The following is a 19,459-nucleotide window of genomic DNA, read 5'->3' on the forward strand; positions in this document are numbered from 1 at the left end:
AACAACTCTTATCATTGTAAAAACAACAAGGAGTCTGGTGGCACCTTAAAGACTAACAGATTTATTTGGGCATAAGCTTTCGTGGGTAAAAACCTCACTTCTTCAGGTTTTTACCCACGAAAGCTTATGCCCAAATAAATCTGTTAGTCTTTAAGGTGCCACGAGACTTCTTGTTGTTTTTGTAGATACAGACTAACATGGCTACCCCCTGATTCTTATCATTGTGTATGTCATGTAAAGGTTCTATATAGAAGGCCATATATTCCTTTGGGCCTGATATTTCAGGTGTCTTGTTGCATAAATTCCCATTAACTTCAGTATTTGTTGAAGGTGCTCAGAAATGCGCAGGATATTACTCTCAGAGCCTGTCTGCTGCTACTGGCTCAGGAGCAGGGCTGGCCTTAGGGGTAGGGCTAGGGTGACCATATGTCCCATTTTTAAAGGAACAGTCCCATTTTGGGGGACTTTTTCTTATATAGGCGCCTATTACCCCCCACCCCCTGTCCCGTTTCCTCACAGTTGCTATCTGGTAAGCATAGGTAGGGTGGGCTGGACCACTGCCCAGAGCACAGTGCTCAGGAGGCATCTCCGGAGCAGGTTTTCCCCTCCTCCACCCACTGCTCAGCTGCCATCTGCAGCCACCACCATTGCTCCTACACCCCACCCCCTTCTCCTGCCTTGGCGCCATCCCTGTCCAAGTTGCTCGCAACCAGGAACCTCCTATCTGCTGTGCAAAGGGGGCGGCGGGGAAGGGTTGATGTCAGGCTGTCCCATCCCCCCACCCTTGTACCCAGTCTCTGCTGAGCTGGGGTTGGGGGACGGGGTGCTTGTCTGTGCTGTTGCTTCTGGGTCAAGAGTGGGAGGTGCCGGTGGCTGCTGCTGCCTGAACAAGCTTTCAGACGGGTGACTGTTCTGCTTAGAGACACGCTCCCCCCAACACACACACACAGATTTCCCCCAACATCCAAAAATATTTTTAAATGGTATTCTATTATTGTTTAATAGTATGATTATAACTGTGATTGTGACTTTTTAATCTTGTGATTAATTTTTTATATATTTCACACAATATCTGAATGGTTGCTGTGCTGATATTTTTAAATGAAGATTTCAAACTTAATTTAAAAGTATTTTAAACTTTCCCACAGCCCTTTAAAGTTCAGACTCCATTTCACAGATGTGTATTGTTTCACAGAGATGCAGACATTGAGACCTTTGTTTCCCTTAAAAACAAAACAAAAAACACAATTTAGGCCACAATTGCCCAACTTTGCACCAGGTCCTGCAAATAGTATGGAGAATGATACTTACATCCATGTAGTGTCTGCTTGACATTAATGAGAGTCTTTGTAATAGCAAGAGCTATTCCTAGTCGCATTTGCCAGATCAGGTCCTTGGATGCCTAAAATTAGGCTTTACCTATCATATGGAGGTACTGATGCTATAATCTGATTTTGTGCCCACGCTGAGTCCCACTGATTACAATGAAAATCAGTGCAGCTGTAACACTCCTCCTACATAGTCCAGATTGCAGGAACAGAGCTGGTCTAATTTTCAAAGAGATGAGCACCCACAATTCCGACTGAAGATAATGGCTGCAGGTGCACAGCACCTCAGAAAATCCAGCCACTTATTGACAAGTCTATACTGTGCTGTAGGTGCCCAACATCATATACCTATCCAATACTGACAACTTTAGCCTTCATATTTAAAAGATATTCTCTTTCGGTCAGACTGAGTTCATGAGCTTATGTTCATTTAAAATGCGATGAAAAGATAAGACATGGTTTCAAATTAAATACTAAGGGTCAGTCAGTGAAGAACAACCTTTTAACTATTGGCATATTTCTTTTGGTCCTCGTCCCTTGAAATATTTTATTTATGCACAGCAAACGTAACAGGAGCCAGCGTATTTTCATTCATCTGGTGGATTTATTTCCATATAAACAGGAACTCTCTCTCGCCCCCATTCCTCCATTTATAAATAAATAATAATACACATGCTTATAAATTCTTTCACTCTCAAGCCTATATTTTAGGGTACATATATTTTACAGTTTTACATCTGTCTGAATAAATTTTCTCCGAAAAGTTAACAGAGAGCAATAAAATGTACAGATTCAAAAGTGTCGTCAGTCATGTTTAACATCACATATTACAATTCATGGAAATCTTGATCTGCTTGTGGATATTTCACAAGCAGGAAAAATGGGTTACATTCGCTGGATAAATTATTTGTTGAAAATTATTCCCTCTATTCTAGTGTAAATATTTACTTCCTCTTCTTATAGTCTGTGAAGGTCTATTGCAATTGCAAACAACATATAGCCCAGCCACGCTACAGTGTAACTAAATTCTATTCAGTTATGCCCCCACATATTGTACATGCTGTTGTGAAACTATTTCAAATGTACATTGACAATATTCATTAAATTACATTTGGATCACTCGTAGCTGAATAATATGTCAATACTACAATTCTGAGAGGGACAACATGACATGAACGTGTACATTTGATTGCTACATTGGTTATTAAATGCAAAATGCCACAAATCTCTGAGATGGACCTGACTGCTGAATTTTGCATTTGGTTCATCTAGTTGACTGAAATCACAGTTAACTAAACATCTTTTAACAACATTGTAGAAGAGCATTCATCTTATCAATGTTTATTTCAGAAATGCTTGAAATATGAATTCCTGAAAGATGCTTTTGATACTCTTTGCTGGTTTCAGACAGAAATAGCTGCATAACAGTAGCTTAAGGCTACAACTTCACACTTTAAGTTTCAAATGTTTCTATTTCTCAGATTATTCTATTGCAAACATTTTAGAGATGCCCACCCCCTCCAAACAGAACTAGGGGAATTATTTATTGTGAGCAATGGGCCTGATGCACCACTGAGTGGTTGCAGTGTTACAGCAGTACAACTTCATGGACTACACTGGAGTAGCAGTAAAGTCTGGTGTAATTTGTGGTGAATCATAGCTAACAAATTTTGGTTTAATTCTCAAACTAAATTATTATTATTTCAATATTTGACCAACTCCTTAGAAGGTTGAAGAATATTTGGTGAATAATTTATCTGATGTATTTTTTTCCTATTGATCATTGAATAAATTATTGGTAAAGAATTGTTTTCATTTGCCCCTCAAATGTACTCTCCACCTAGCTTTTGAAGGTCATCAGTGTCTCTGGGCAGCTGTTTTTTATTTTTTTTAGCCAAGTCCTCTTCTAGCCTTTGAAATGCAAATACAATCCCACTGTTAAGTGCTAAATATTGAACAAAAAGAAAGGTTTGTGTTCAAATGAAAGCTGGACAAAATTTTATATTGTTCCTCTCCACATGCCATGACACCTTATTCCTGTATAGTATTACTTTCCAGTTGAATGGATTTTGATATCAAATAGTACTAAGAAATACGGTTCTGCTATTTGAAGTCCAAAGGGAAGGACTTCAAATAGCAGAACCGTGAAAGATTGTGAAAGAATCAAATATTTTTAATCCCGCATAAGTAAATTAGTAGTTTTTGCTAATATGGTCTTCTTACAGTTTCATCATGGGCTGATAAATTTTCATTTTAATTCATTTTGATGTATATAAGAGGACCAAAAAATAAATAGACCAAGATCAAATTTAGTATAAGATGCTTCTTATCCATGTTTTCTTTTCAGTTCAGTGAACAATGTTTTTCACTGTTATTTTTCTCCCATGATCCTCTCATACCCTATACTTCTGACATAATAGACTGTAATATTGAATCCTTCTTCATGCACAGGAAACTCAACTTGTCAGTGCCAAAAGACATACAACTACTCTTAACAAGTAGAAAAGCAAGGCCTACCTTTCAACCATGGTCACAGAGAAATTATGTGGGTGCAATCAAAATATAATCTGTCCATCCATCTTGAACTGCACCTGATAGGTATTCTAATATATTCCCTTGACAGCACCAAGCATTGGATTTTTTTTTCTTTCTGGTTTTGAACTGAAATTTTTCTGACATATACAAAAAAACAAAAACAAAAAAACACCACACCACCTGCAGCACAAATACTGATGCAGAAATATACATCTAAATTGTAGAAAAATTCTACCTTATTTTATTAACAGCACAAATTAAGTGCAATTTTCATGAAATATTACATACTTGGAGACAGATATTTGAATGGGCCAGGGAGCAAGGTATTTAAACTCTATATCCCAATGCAGTATTTGTTCAGTTCTTTTCCTCTGTGTTTGCCAGCCCCTAAACAATACCTAAGCTTATGGGCATACTGTATTCTGCAACAACCAATGGTTGTTGCTCTAAGGCATTGTAACGCAGACATAAACAGTACAGAAAATAAATAATAGTCCATGGTGTTGCCATGCCCTCTTTTATTTATTTATTTATTACGTATTGCAGTAGAGCTCAGAGGCCCCAGAGGTACATCTACACTGCAGAAGGGAGTGAGTCTACAAGGCTAGGTAGACAGACTCACTCTAGCTCTGCTTGAGATAACACAGACAAAAAAGCAGCATGGACATTGCAGCATTGGCAGCTGGTCGGATTAGTTGCCCAAGTCCAAGCCTACCTGACCCCTGGTCACATCAGCACCTGTGTCACAACATCCACACTACTATATGTAGTGCACTAGCTCGACTCTGACTACCCAGGCCAGGAGACTCACTCCCAGCTGCAGTGTAGACATACCAGCAAGGATAAGGGCCCATAGAAGTAGGTCCTGTGAAACACACACAGAACACACTCTACCTCAAAGGCCACACAAACAAAATTTTGTAGAGATTGATTGAATAGGGCTTTGCTAAAGACTGGATTTGAATGAGAAGAGGGATGACTGTTCATGTGCAGGAAGTGCAAGTCATCAAAGAAGGCCTGGAGCCGAGAATTGGTGATGAGAACAAAGGAAGCTGTAATCAGAACATTAGAGAGAGGCTAAGCAGCAAGGGCATGAAATGAGAGCAAAGTCTCAAAAAAATGAGTGTGAATAACTTGAGTTTCATGTGGAAAGAGATGAAGACAAGTAACAGGATTCAAGGAAGGGATAATATGGTCAGAGCTGCAGAGAGGATGGTGAATGTATAGGAATAGTATGGTATCGCTTTGGTGAGCTTTCTAGTGTGTACTGTAGCTAGGCCTTGTGTGTTTGTGTTTATTTAGTAAATATAGTCATTTGGGATCCTGGTTTTGTCATATTACTTGTGTTGTATAAAGATATCAGGCACAGCAGATGGTAATTTCAGCAGTCACATTTTGAGCAAAGAAGAAGGAGGAAGACATGAAATGCAGGGAGATCAGTGGGAAGCAGGCTATAGTAGTTGAAGTGGGAGGGAAGTAAGGCACAGTCTAGGATTTTCAGTAGAACAACTAGAATTTAAACCACTCCATTTGATTTTGGAGGCAAATCCTGTCTCTTGCAGCAAACTCTACAAGAAGGATTTGGCACAGCGAACCTTAAACAGTTTGATGGATAGATATCCTCCCACCCCAAACACCACAGAGCAGCAGTAGCAGAACAGTTACAATAACAGAGCTTGCAGTAGTCTCTGCTAGGGTAATGCCACTCCCTCATATGTGGGGAAATGGCAGACAGGCCCTTGGAGTAACACCTCCACTCACCCCACCCATTTCTCACAGGGCTGCTGCCCACATCTTGCCCCAAACATGCCCCATCCTCAGTGAATGGAAGGAGCTTCCACAAAATGGATTCTGCCTTGAGCAGGTGTTTCCCATCCTGGCATCCTGCAATTTGAGCCTTAGTTGTTTCTCAGAGGATGCACCACCCATATTTTGGAGAAGGGGTTGACTGACAGCATTTTATGAATCACGTACATTTCCCAAAACATCATTTGAATTTTGAGCAACTCCAAAGTCTCAAGGGGCATTTTGCAAAAAGACAGCATAAACTATCCAACAATCTCTCAGACCTGTCACGACATTAGAGCTCTGCCATCTCCTTGCATTCCCTTATTTTCAGGCCTGTAACAGCTTCAAACAGTTAAATCTCCTTAATTGTACAGCTGTTGAAGGTAATTTAGCTATTTACTGCCCATTCCAGAGGCTTTGGCCAGTGTTTTATTGAATTTTCCTGATTAACATCTGTTTTATGACTGCTGTAAAATAGTCATAAATAATCAGGAAAAAGTTGTAAAATAATGATTCAAGACTCCTGTCTCCCAGCCCTGTTACACTGAAAGTGACTCTCTTCTATAGAGAAATCTCCCTGAGCCTTAATCTTTCTATAATACAGTATCTTTAGGATATTTCCCTGTAATTTTGCACTGGAATAAAATAATGTGAAAATATTGTCTGCCAAGCAGTGCAATAAAAACTAAGTGGCATTTTAAATTTTGTATACACAATATTACAGCTTACTTGATGGAGAGTTAAGAAATATAAAATTGGTGATTAGGGAGCTCAATATAAATATCCATGTCTCTGGAGATGGGAAAAGGGAATCCTTTGAAGTCTACACTCTATATCACAGCAGCTGTCATTCCTGGAAAACTAGAACCACAACTATTGCTTATAATTTAATGCTCAGAAGAAGTGATAAGCCCTGGTTCTAATGAGGAATTGTTCTTCAGCAACCCAAACAGTACATTTCTATTGATATATAAATCTGTTACCGTTATTTAAAAAAAATGTGTTTGACAAAATCTGCAAAATATACCTTATGAAAAGCTATTCCACAGGTAAAATCTTGTAAAGAGATTTTATGTGAATTATATAAAAATAGGCATGAACGTTTAAAAAAAAAATGTATAGGGTTGAAAACTTTAGCTACTGCAGACTCCAGAACAACCATATTCAGTCAGTGTGCATCTAAAACCAGTGGCCCAGATACTCAGATACCTTCTGGGGGTAATTCAAGGAATTGGGCTGCAAAGAAGCTGGTTTGGGGTTCCTGATCCTGGGACCAACTTTAGGTTGGCCCCAGACCCAATATAGTTTAGTAAGCTCTTGGAGCTGTTCTGCCAGCCAGCAGAATCCTCAGTTGGAGAGCCTGGGGTTAATGATTCATTTGTGCTGCCAATGTAGTGCAAAAGAGCTGAAATGAAGAAGCCCAGTGTCTATAAACCACATCCTGCTTGTTTTAATCACACATCACCCCATTGTAGTCAAAGGAAGAAGATTCTTCTGACCTAATCCCTCTGGACTATTTGCATCATTAAGTCACAAACCTGTATTGGGATGGCACAGCAAGGCTCCAAGGCCATCACAAGGGTGGCTCTGGGCCTCTGTCGGGAATAGTGAGGAATGAGGGTTGATCCTCAGGGAAAGGGGACAAATCCTCCCCCCCCCCCCGAGAACAGGACAGAATTTTCCTCTCCCCACCGCAATTCACTTCCACAGGAAAACCCACAGTTGGGTTGAGCTAACACATGTTCTGTATTAATAAATACATTCTACAATTACATAAATGGTCCAATTCTCAGTAGAATTATCCCTGACTTGCCCAGATGTAACTGTGATCTGAATCTAGCCCTAACAAACCATTCATTTCTACAAACAACACCAACCACATTTTTATGCAGTGCAGGATTCCTAAAGAAAAGGATTCCACTTCCAGAAGCTTTATAGATACATAGTCATTTTATGGGTTGCAGAATATATATAAACAACCTTTCATGTCCTTTCCCTACTTCCTTTCTTTTACCTGCTGGAATCTAGACCCTAAATTAAAAATATGTGTCTCTGGAAGGAAGTTTCCTCTTTCCATCTCTCTTTCCCACGGCCTGCCATCTTACCTTGGTTCAAGATTACTACTTCCTCCTGATGCAGGAAGCCATTTGTTTAGATAAAGGGAAATTCAAAATGGAGGATAGGGTTTATATATGGTAAGCCCCACCTACAGGAAGCATTGTGCCAATCAGAGTCAGGTTTGGGGCTAGAGAGAGAGAGAGTCTGTGACTGTGTATATATTTGATCTTTGTAGCGGGCATTAGGGTTGGCTCTGGAGGACACTAGGGATACTTGTTTGAGTAAAGTTGCAGAAGGAAAATAACATGTCATATATGTATAGTTATTTTGTTTTAAAACTTTGTCTTATCTATGTATTGTATTTATTCACTTGCTTATACATGAACATCATAAAAATCACCTTCTTCAAAATATGGATTTTGGAGCTCTGTTTACTAGTTTCCAATCCTTATTACTGTTCAAAGTTGTGACATAAGAAGGTAGATCCTCTTCTGATGTAAATGGATGCAGTTCCATTAGAGTTGAGTACAGCTTATTCACACAAAAAAATGTAGTTTCACTTGACTTGAAACTATTCACAAATTTGCCAAATATTTTTGGCCAATGTTGGGGGGAGGGTCTAGATTCAGAAGGGGACTTAAGTATCATGTATAAAACAACTAAGGAAGGAGGCTCACTTATAATTTGTAGCCCAATGGTGAGAACACTCACCTGGGACGTGAGCATCTTGGAGTCACTTCCCCCTCTGCCTAACAAAGAGAAGGGATTTGCACTTTGGTCTCCCATGTTATGGACAGTGTTCTAATCACTGGGCTATAGGATAATCTTGGGACATGGTTTTCTTAATCACTCCTGTTGAAGCTGTTCCACGGTGCATAACTAATTAAATAATCATTGGAGCAGATACAGGAACCTGGGTCTCCAGGGCACATGCCATAACCACCAGGCTATAGAGTCATTCTCCTACTTCTTTTCTGGCCCGCTGGCTATTAATGTATTTTATACAAAGTGGAACAGATCCAACAGGAGAGACTGTTAGACACCTAACCCAGACTACCCTCGAGCCTGATGCTTAGGCCATTTACCTTGCAGGTAGAAGGTGAACCACCTTCAAGTCCCTCCTCCAATGATTGTTTATCCAGGGGTTCTCAAACTGGGGGGTCACAACCCCTCAGGGGATAATGAGTTTATTACCTGGGGGTTGAAAGCTGTTAGCCCTGCACCTCGTGTGAGTAGGCTAACCACAGAGCTAAAGCAACAGAGGGTCCTGTGGCACCTTTAAGACTAACAGAAGTATTGGGAGCATAAGCTTTCGTGGGTAAGAACCTCACTTCTTCAGATGCAAGTCAGACTTGCATCTGAAGAAGTGAGGTTCTTACCCATGAAAGCTTATGCTCCCAATACTTCTGTTAGTCTTAAAGGTGCCACAGGACCCTCTGTTGCTTTTTACAGATTCAGACTAACAGGGCTACCCCTCTGATACTTGACACAGAGCTAAAGGTAGGTCATAGAGAACACAGCAGCACTCTCTCCTCCAGCTATTTTGTGACTCTAGCCTTTTAATAGGAATCCAAAAATCCATTTTATTTTGAATGAAATGTTTCATTTCACCCTAAATAGTTTTTTTTTTTTAATTTGCCAATATTTTTCTCAATTCTTGGATTTGGTTTGAGCTGATTTCTCCCCTCCCCCACCCCACCCCCAAAAAACCTCCACGTAAATCAAATAATCAGTTATCTCCCAGCTCCAGTTATGAGTGAGACAGCAGTAGCTCCTTCTCTGGTCATTTTGTGGATCTAGCCCTTCATTTCCTTTGCTTTTTATTTTTAAAATGTCCAAAAAACCTAAATAAAAAAAAATGTTTGCCCCAAAACAAAGTTTTTGTTTACTTTTTTGATTTGCTTTATTTTTTCCAAATGTTTTGGTTTTTGTTTGACCCACATTTATTTCCCCCTGCCACCTCCCCAATTTTCTGGGGACTGCTGGTGAACCAAAATATCAGTTATCTGGCTTTAAGTTCTATTAAAGTCAAGGTACCCATAGCTACACCAATTCACACCTGCTATGACTCTGGCCCTGTAGGTGCTTTATTTTCTTATTTCACATGAAGTATGGGGAAAATTCACGTTCTTACACTAAAATCTAAGTATATTAGGTCAGATTCCAATATCATGTTACATGGCAAAAATAAACATAAGAAGCATTTGTTTGAATTTACACTGTTCCAGTAGGATCAGAATTAGTTATCTACACAATAACTAAAGCATCCTAAAACAAAATTAGCTACTTATTATGGAATTATAAAATGCCTATCACTTTAGTCTGTAGGCCCAAAGAACCTTGCTCCTTCAATGCCATGCACAATTATTGTGCAAGAAAAAATCAGTCAAATCTCATCCCTTTTGAGCATCAGCTCCTTGTTCTTTTTTTGGAACTTCTGAATTTAGACCCTGTCAAAAATCAGGCAATGCACAGTGTCTCACAAATGGGAGAGGAAGGGGAAAATCAAAGCTTTAAATCAGACTTTTGCAAAGAGGTTTTATTTGGATTCAATTTTGTTGAAAGGTTCAGCTCACTTCTAATTTGCACATCCCCACTTTCGTCTAGAAATCAGGCTGGAAGGGAGAGAAATCTCATATTCCTGGCTGGGTCAGAAGACCCACAAGACTTTCATCTCAATGTTTCTTTGATAAGAATGTCCTTGATAGTCATGGAAGAAAATATTTTCTCATACCATCCCTAGCTCATATTTTTATCCTCTACTTTCCGCCTAGGGCAAGGATAGCTTTGCTATGGCTGGAGTAGTTAAAGAAGTGTAATGGAATCAAACTCTTACTACTGCAGGTGTCAGCTGGTCACTCGGAGAAATTATAATTATGTGCTGTTTAAGTCTGTTATTTTACTTGTGTAATTTTTCTCCCTTCTTTATACTTGGGCTAATGTTGTCATACGGTTTTAGCAAAGCTGTTGAGCCAGTTGAATTTGTCAGTCTGTTCCTAATCTTTTCTGATACTGTGCTTAGAAATTTAATGAGACAATACCCAATTTAACAAATGATGGCTCTGCTGCTTGCTCTCTGTTGTTGCAAAGAGAATTGTCTTTTTCTGAATCACTTTGCTTAAAATGTCATATGTTTAAGCTAGTGTGACCAGAGTCCTTTCTCCGCTAAGTGCTATTTCTCTGCATGACATTGGGGAAGGTACGAGAGGATGTTCTCTACACCCTGCATATTGTGATTGCAAAATAGTAACTAAATGGCCAAAGGGGGGAAAAAAGATATTTTGCTGGAGAAACTGGCTTTCATAATTCTCTGTATTAGAAACAGCCTCGTTATAGTGAGCCAGGAAAAATTCATGGCATGGGCTGGAAGCTCTGTGAGGTAGGGTACCCCTCTGCCTGGGGCTCTCAGTTTTGGGAAGTTGCCCCCCCCCCGATCAAACAGATCAGCACCCCAAAATCTGGAGATCTCTGGGCTCTGCATTGCCTCCTGCTCTCACTGACTCTCTAACTACATAGCTTCACATGCGCCTTGCTGCCAGGAGATCCTATCTGTCCACTGACGCTAGAAGTACCCTGAAATTCATAGATTCCAAGACCAGAAAGAACCATTGTGATCATCTAGTTTGACCTCAAGTATAGCATAGGCCATAGAACTTCTCCAAAATAATTTTAGAAAAACATCTAATCTTGATTTTAAAATAGTTGCACCATAACTTTTGGTAAATTGTTCCAGTGGTTAACTACCCTAATTTGTCTACCTTCAACTTTCATCTGTTGGATCATGTTCTACCTTTCTACTGTAAAATCTCATTAATTCTCTCTGAAACATGGTGCATCGATACAGAAAGCCAGCTCCTTCCTTCCACCAGGCATCAGAGCAACTGTCTATCAGTAGGTGATTTAGCCACTACTGTGCACTCTCCTTTCACCTTCTGATGAGGGTAGAGGCCATGGAGCAGAAGATACTGTCTTTTCCGGAGATCTTTCTGCCGTTTTGCCTGGAGTCCACAAAACAAAGATTGACTATCACCTGGCACTGCCCCTCCTGCCACAGGCCGCATGCCTGAAATTATCTCCAACCCCAAGTCGTGGTGATCACTAAAAAGGCTTCTGCTGCTTTGAGGAGAGGGTGTAATGATACCTCATATAGTATTTTGTGTTCACTACCTTTAGGTGATATTTGAGTAATATTTGTATAAATGTTGCCCCTTGGAAGTATGCAGCCAAGGAGATGATATGATCCTTCCTGGGAAGTGTGAAGGTAGTTTCTACCATTTTGTGATATTTCGAGGGCAATAAATTACAGTGGATAGAGGCCTGGAGAAGTGAATGCTGGACCACCCTATCCCAGGATTCAACACATATTCCCTGAAATGATCATGGTTTGTTGGCACTGCCCTCTTCCTACCTTTCTCAGCCCTCTTTTGTCAAAGCAACCACTTCTGGGACTGCTAGGCTAAAGCAGAGTCTGCACCACAGAAGCACAATATTGGTCCCTTCACAGATGGGAAAGGGTTTGGGAAGAAAGGTTACGAAAGCTCTCTTTCCTCCTCCTTGAGATCCCCCACAACACCTTACAAAATCTGCTCTGTATGTGCACATCCCTGGACATTTTATAAATCATATCAATATACATTTATAAGTAGTAACTATTGAAATCAAAGCTCATATTTCAGAGAAGAGTCATGCTTCTTTTATATCATTGTTACTGAAGGTGCCCCTCCCCCAGATCCCAACCACACTGCCTGCTTTGTGCTACTCCAGGCATGAATCACTATTTTCTTCATAAGACATCTGAATAATAATAAAACCCTTAACCTTGTCCAAATAAAAACAATAGATAGCTATGATGAGAACATCATGGGCTGATCCCCTGAGAGTCTTTTGCAGCCTCGGTAACTGACCACCACAACTCCAGTTATTCCTAGTGACCACTATGCTTTCTTATAGCCCTTGAGCAGACCACAACTTGGTGTGTTATGTACAGTCAGTAACCAGCTTCCCCCACTTACTTCTGGGGAAGGGTACTCCAGGCTCCAATCCTGCCTAACTGCTTACATAAGTCCTAGCTGCTGGGGCAGGGAGTGGTTACTCCCACCCAATTAGCTCCTCAGCTGTATCTCTACTCAGTTAATTGGCATCCTCCACCAATTGCCTGTATTTCAATCAGGTCCCAATTAATGCATGGGGTGGAGATTTGAGTGACAGGGTTCTGAGTCAACTCTTGATTCAGCATGGCCCATTATAGGAAAGTTTTCATGGGAACAGAATGGAGGCTTTGAAGGCAAAAGACAGAAATTCCACTCATAGGAGTACCCATCTCTTTATTTGGTCCTTGACACATCAGGAAACATATGAAGTTATTATTCCCAAAAAGAAATGTTCCCTTCTTTTGTCCAGATAAGATATATTAATCTTTCACAGTAGATTGAGATAAAGATGGAATCATTGTGTATGTGCGTTGCTTTGATGAGAGTAACTTTATTGACAATACGAAGAAGTTTGGATATGAATCAGAATGAGTGAAGTAATCAATACTATAAAACAATTAGACATTTATACAAATTCTTCTCTTCAGAAAAGACTATCTCATACATAGAGAGATTTCTTAATACTTCAGTTTTACCATGAAGGATATACTATCTTTAATTAAGATGTCTTTAAAGTATTCTCACTTACTATATTTTTTCTTCATTACCATTCTGATTTTTCATCCATTTCCAATTTTCTCACTAGATCTAGCATCTTTACAGACAAGTAATGACATATTTTCTTTAAAAAAATCAAACATCTAAGACCTCTATAGCTTCAGAATAAACTTTTATAGTTAATAATTGAATCAAGGACATATTTTTATAAAAATACCCACTTTGTTCACAGAATTTAGTGTAAACAGTGGTTGCCCAATGTATTAAGGCACCAATCCTGCAAAGCACTTAAATGTGTGCATAACGTTGCTAATGTGAGTAGTACAACTGAAGTCAGTGTCTAAATTCCAAATAAATAAATGTCTAACTAGTGTAAGCAGCAATCCTGTTTGCATAAACATCTTCTTCTATTAACCAATACATGGTTGTATACACAAAACTGCATGAAAAATGTTAATGGCAGAGAGGTGGTCATTTAGAAAATCTGGCCAAAGATATTTAATGTTTACAAAGTATAAATTTTATTGTGTACACAGTAATATATTTCTGGTGTTCTGAGAAAGATACTTTTCAGATTTTGAAAGCAGCATAGTGACTGACAGCAATCGGAAGTGCATTAGATAATGTTTAACTGTTCAGAATTAAAGACTACACTGTTAGAAAACGAAAATACTACAAATGTTTGGGCCCAATCAATTGAATAGTAAAACAGGGTTGACAAGATAATGGATAGGAAAGGAGAAATCCTTCCTACTGAAATTGCCAGCAGTTTCAGAACATTACCTGAAACTTTACACACTGATTTTAGCTGTTGTCACAAGCTGAAATAGAAGCTTATATTCGTTAGATGTCTTTTCCATTACCTAGACCCAAATGACATTTGGATGGGTTAATAGTAGCACAGGAGTTGGTCCAGGAAGACATTACTGCACTCCTGTACTGAAAGGCCTTTTGGGCAGACAATTTATTATTGAGCACTACAGGATACCTTTGCTCTGGTGCTAAAAGGGTATTGAAAGTTAATTTGGAAATGGGGTGATTTCTTTCCCCAAGATAATGAATTTCATTACAAAAGAGAAAAAGACAATGGTTATAAGTGCAACAGATATGGCAATTTCCTGCAACATCTTGAAAAAACTATTGTGAATTAATTTAAACATTACTGAATTAAGTATAAGTTTATTAGTTGTTCATTGTATTAAAATGCAAATGTTTATCTATTATTGTGGGACTATATGGAACTTCTTTAAGGAGGAGACAGGACTAATGTAAACCCTTTAAAGAGTTATGAGCTTTAAACGATTCTTTTAAAACAATTGGCCAGACAAGACTGAACTTTGAGTTGAATTGGTTTCCTAAGAAATATTTAGGAGGAGGGGAATGCTCTGGGAATACATCACCTCTGGATCATCCTTCTGATGCTGTGCCTTAAAAAGAAACCTGTTGTCTGGGTGATTATCGGTTCACGGTTTCTGAAGATCAAAGACCCAGAACTGGATAAAGGAGTAACTCACAGGTTTGCTTGTTCTGAGCTAACAGCTGTTATGAACTTGTGACCATAAGAAAACACCTTTGGTGGGGTTTCAAGGACTGTTCACTGGCCAGAGGCCTTGTTGCTATTGGGATGATCTCTGGTAAACTTATTAGTGTTTATGCAGGTTCTTTTATTTTGTTACTGTTTTCTATGTAATGCTTTTACCTTAATAAGAAATGTACTTGCTTAACAAGAGATATATGACAACTTATATCAGTGGAAACTTACGCTGTTTATAGCATCTGAGCAGAAGGCAAAGCAGGCCTGCCTAGGCAGTCTGACATTGCTGGGGAATTCACAGTGTAGGCAGGGGACTGTGCTGCCTGGAAATACCCAAGTCAAGAAGGCAAGAGACATATATCTCCACCCAAGAGAGATGACGTGTGGGGACCGGAAGCCTGAGAGAGGGTGTCATAACATTTAACATTGATTACAGCCTGAATTAAAAACAACCATGGAATAATTATATGCCTTGCAGCTTCAAGTAACATTTGAAAGGTCCTACTGCAGGTTACACTTTGCTTGGGTCAACTTCAATATCTTTTAAACTATTTTATGAGGTGATGTCAGAGAAAGTTCCCATTTCAGTAGATAAAGTCAGACACAAATGTGGGCAGGGTGGGAGGTGGGGACAGGGCCAGCTCCAGGTTTTTTGCCACACCAAGAAAAAAAAAAAAAAAAAAAAAAAGCCGGAGTGCCGCCGCCGAAGCAAAAAAACCCCAAAACAAAAAATAAAAAAAATTGAGTGCCACCGGAATGTCGCCCCTTGAGAAGTGCCGCCCCAAGCACATGCTTGGAACGCTGGTGCCTAGAGCCAGCCCTGGGTGGGGAGGTGAGACGATAAATAAAAGAGTCTTGCATTTCAAAGATATGCAACGGGGTCTTGGAGGACCAGGCAGCCTAGTGGTTGGAGCATTTTATATCCAGCACCCTGCTTGGTCAAGGTGCCTCAGTCTTTAAAGCTTGGAAGAGGTAGGGGACCCAGGCCCTTCCATTCCACCGTGTCCCAGTCCAGCGCCCGGTGTAAATCAACCCCTGGGTAGGGGAGCTCCCAGAAGGGAGTCTACATCCATAACCTTGGGCTATTTCCTACTGCTCTCCCTTCAGTTTGGGGTGTGTCCCCTAAAGTCCAAGTTGTAGCAGCAACTTTTCTCTAGTAGTGCCCTCTCATGGGTCCTAGATAACATATTGTTCTGGTCCCAGGTTCCTCCAGGCAGGGCATTGATAAATTTGGTGGGTTCAGAACCCCACAAGGTCTCAGCAGTTCTGCCTAGGCCTCATCCTCAGTCTCCTCTGGCCACGGAGACAGTGCTTGTTCCCTGGTGGCTGCCTTGGCTGGCAAGGTGGTGATCCTTCAAGGCAGCTAGCTTCTACCTCTTTGTCAGTCAGCCACAAACTGACCCAGGTTCTCCCCTTTTCTCTCCTCCAGGCCTAGCATTGTCTGCAGGTATAAGGGATGGGGCTGACTAGGTCCAAAATCTCTCTTTAACCCCTTCCATGTTGGTGGGTAGTTTCTCTGCTTCATCACAGACAGGTTCATAGAATTAGCATGAGTGGGATACATCGAACTTGCTATTTGCACTAGATGTGTTAAGGTTATAAAGGGAATGGTTACATGGTATTAGTGAAGGAAAGAACTTGCAGTTCAAGAATAGGTCCATATGAAGAAGTGAGTAAGGTGGATAATATAGAAATACCTCATTTAAAACTATGTTAAAGAATAGCTCAATTAAGGATACAAGTGTTATGGCCAGTTGAGATTAGGCTGAAAAAGTGGGTGGTGTTTGAACCGGAAAGATGTACATCACATGCCATGGTTTAAGGATCACCAACTTTTCACCTTTGATAACCTGATTCCATTTTGACTTTGAGTTGCATGGATCTACCAATGTGTAGCTTACAGTATACCACCTTTTACATTACTTCTGACTGTAGTTCTCAGTCTAACTCTAGTATTATACACTAACCATCATGAGAACCACCTTTATACTAAAAAACCCCCAAATAATTAGCAACCCAAAACTCTAGATTTTGTACAGCCCCACATACACTGTTAATGCTCTAAGTAATAACAGCAAAACACTTAAGGATAGAGAAGCTTGGGAAGGTTAGTTAATTAAATTCATTAAACAGTACATTGATGAGATCTAGATCCTGATTCTTACAGACTTACATATGTGGGTAAAGTTACTCAAGCAAGCATTTCAGGATCAGGCCTCTCTAGGATATGGAGGACATCTTTCTTCTGTCAGTGGATTCTTTTTGCTAAATACATGCAGTTATTGTTGATAATTATTATTTTTGCATAAATAACTCTGTTTGTGACTTGACTAGTGAAACTCGATATAGCTGGACCATTTGGAGACCCAAACTAAAATTGGATTCCAGAGTTATGCTCCTAGGAATTTGGTCCAGACGGGGTGCTTAAAATCAGACCACTCCAGGCTAGTCTATGAGGAAGCAGACCACTTGAAACAGAACATTTGGTAGAAGTGTTTTATAATTTGTAATTTTTGGAATACTGTATTTCAATGTATAAAGAACTGTGTGTGTGGAACTGAAGTCTGGGTTGGATTTCTGCTATTAAAAATCTGTAATGTAAAACAAGAATTTAATGTGAAGTGGACCAATTTAGTTCATGTTATTGGCAGCCTTTATGACAGTGAGCTAAGTGAAATTGTTTTCATCTCCTCCTTTTGCCTTGTTATGGATGGTTAAAATATTTTTCATTTTATAAATATGGAAAAAGTCGGAATAAGACATGTTAATTGTGCAGTGTTGCAGCAAAAATGACCTCATTATTTCCCTGTATGCTCCCATACTTAATATTCCTTCCCTGTCTCAGATAAAAGGTGTATAGGTCCCTTGTCCCCTTAACCAGCATTGTTTTACAGAAGCTAAATAATATGCTTGTTTCATGTTCTTAAGTTCATTTTACTTTTCTTTGGAAGGCACACTCCCTGCTGGAACTGTGAGATGTACAGTGGGAATGTGGTCACTGTACCATCCCATAGTATGCCTGGATAATGCAAAGGGGGCCATGGGAGGGACCAGATTATTTTTGGATTAATAACATCATTCTAAAATAGGGGCCACAATTTCAAACTTGGTGGTAAAGTTATGCTTTTTACCCGTATTTAGACTCCCCCCCAGAAAAAATAATCCTGATTTTTAGAGGTGTTGAGCAACTGCAGGTCCCCTTGAGGCCAATGCAGATTTGTCTGAGTAAGAGCTAAACTGATGAAGGAACGGTTTTAGGATTCAGTCCTCTATTATGGAGGTATCTTAGCAGACACATAGCTTATGGCTATATTGAGACCAGCACTAAACACAATAATTCTTCAGAGGACAATTCAAATTTCCATATCTTGGGTCAAAGATTAGGTTTGGCAAATGGAACAATTAAAAATGAGACCTTATTGAAAGTTTAATCTCCTTAGAGGCTCACATTTTTTGCACTTCTGAAGCTGAAAAAAACTACAGTCACTACAAACTTCACACACACATGCTTTTTCATAACTTCCCAAAGTTATCAAATGTTATGTTAAATGCTAAAAAGAAAAAAAAAGTTATTCCCCTTATTGAATATAACTTCATCTACCTCTGCAAAGAGAAACTGACAAAACTGCCCAGATGCACCAGCTACTTCTTTTCATGATGGCTGTCAAGCCTAAGTCCCTAGCTCCACTCCTACATTAGTTACCTTCCCTATCTCTAGAAGGATAGGTAAGCAATCTAGGCATGTTATTTGGTATCTTATTTTCCTCTAGTTATATGATATAAGTGAAAGGATATCTTTAATTAATACATTTGAGTTGAGGTTGGGTGGAGGTGAATGTCCATTTAACTGGTGATTTCTCCATGTTGATAGGAAATAAAACTGAGGAAATTTAACAGAAAGTATATTTCAGATTGCAACATGTTATTTAATTTGTTGGGTTCCCTCCCCCCCCCCCCCCCCGAACACTATGACATGATGATGCCTATCTCAGATACAAAGTAAAGTAGCATGGATACAGTACAAAGTGGAAAACAGTATTCCATGCAGATAGCTACACTTTTAATACTTTAGGGTTGGTCTGTTGAAATATTAGTATCCTATTTCTGTCTACTACCGTGACTGACAACTTACCAAAGCTGTAGTTAAGTCCCAGCAGTATAGCCTGGAAGGTGTCACTTCCAGCTGTAAGACTAGAGGAGGAACAAACTAGCCTTTCCTGTGCTATAGTGCCACTCTCAATGCACAAAAGCAGATGGCATTTACTGAAATAATGGCTAGAAAAATATTGACAATTCAAAGCAAGTGAAGGTCTGTGAATCCAAGTACCAGTAATGTTACCTGTAAATAAAGGCTATTATGTTACATAAAGTCATTTATCCCCTTTTTGGAGTTTGGCTTTATGGCACAAATAATAAAAGAACACAAACCTCAATCTATAGTTTCTCACTAAGCCTGGCTTTTCTTGGCTTTTCCTGCAGGGCATCCCTGTCTCTTGCCTTTAGTTCACTTATACCCAATATTAGGGCCTTATCTGGAAGTTTGTCCATGGATTTCAATGGAAGATGGA

This window comes from Emys orbicularis, chromosome 9, assembly GCF_028017835.1.
Source record: "Emys orbicularis isolate rEmyOrb1 chromosome 9, rEmyOrb1.hap1, whole genome shotgun sequence".
Classification (NCBI taxonomy): domain Eukaryota; kingdom Metazoa; phylum Chordata; order Testudines; family Emydidae; genus Emys; species Emys orbicularis.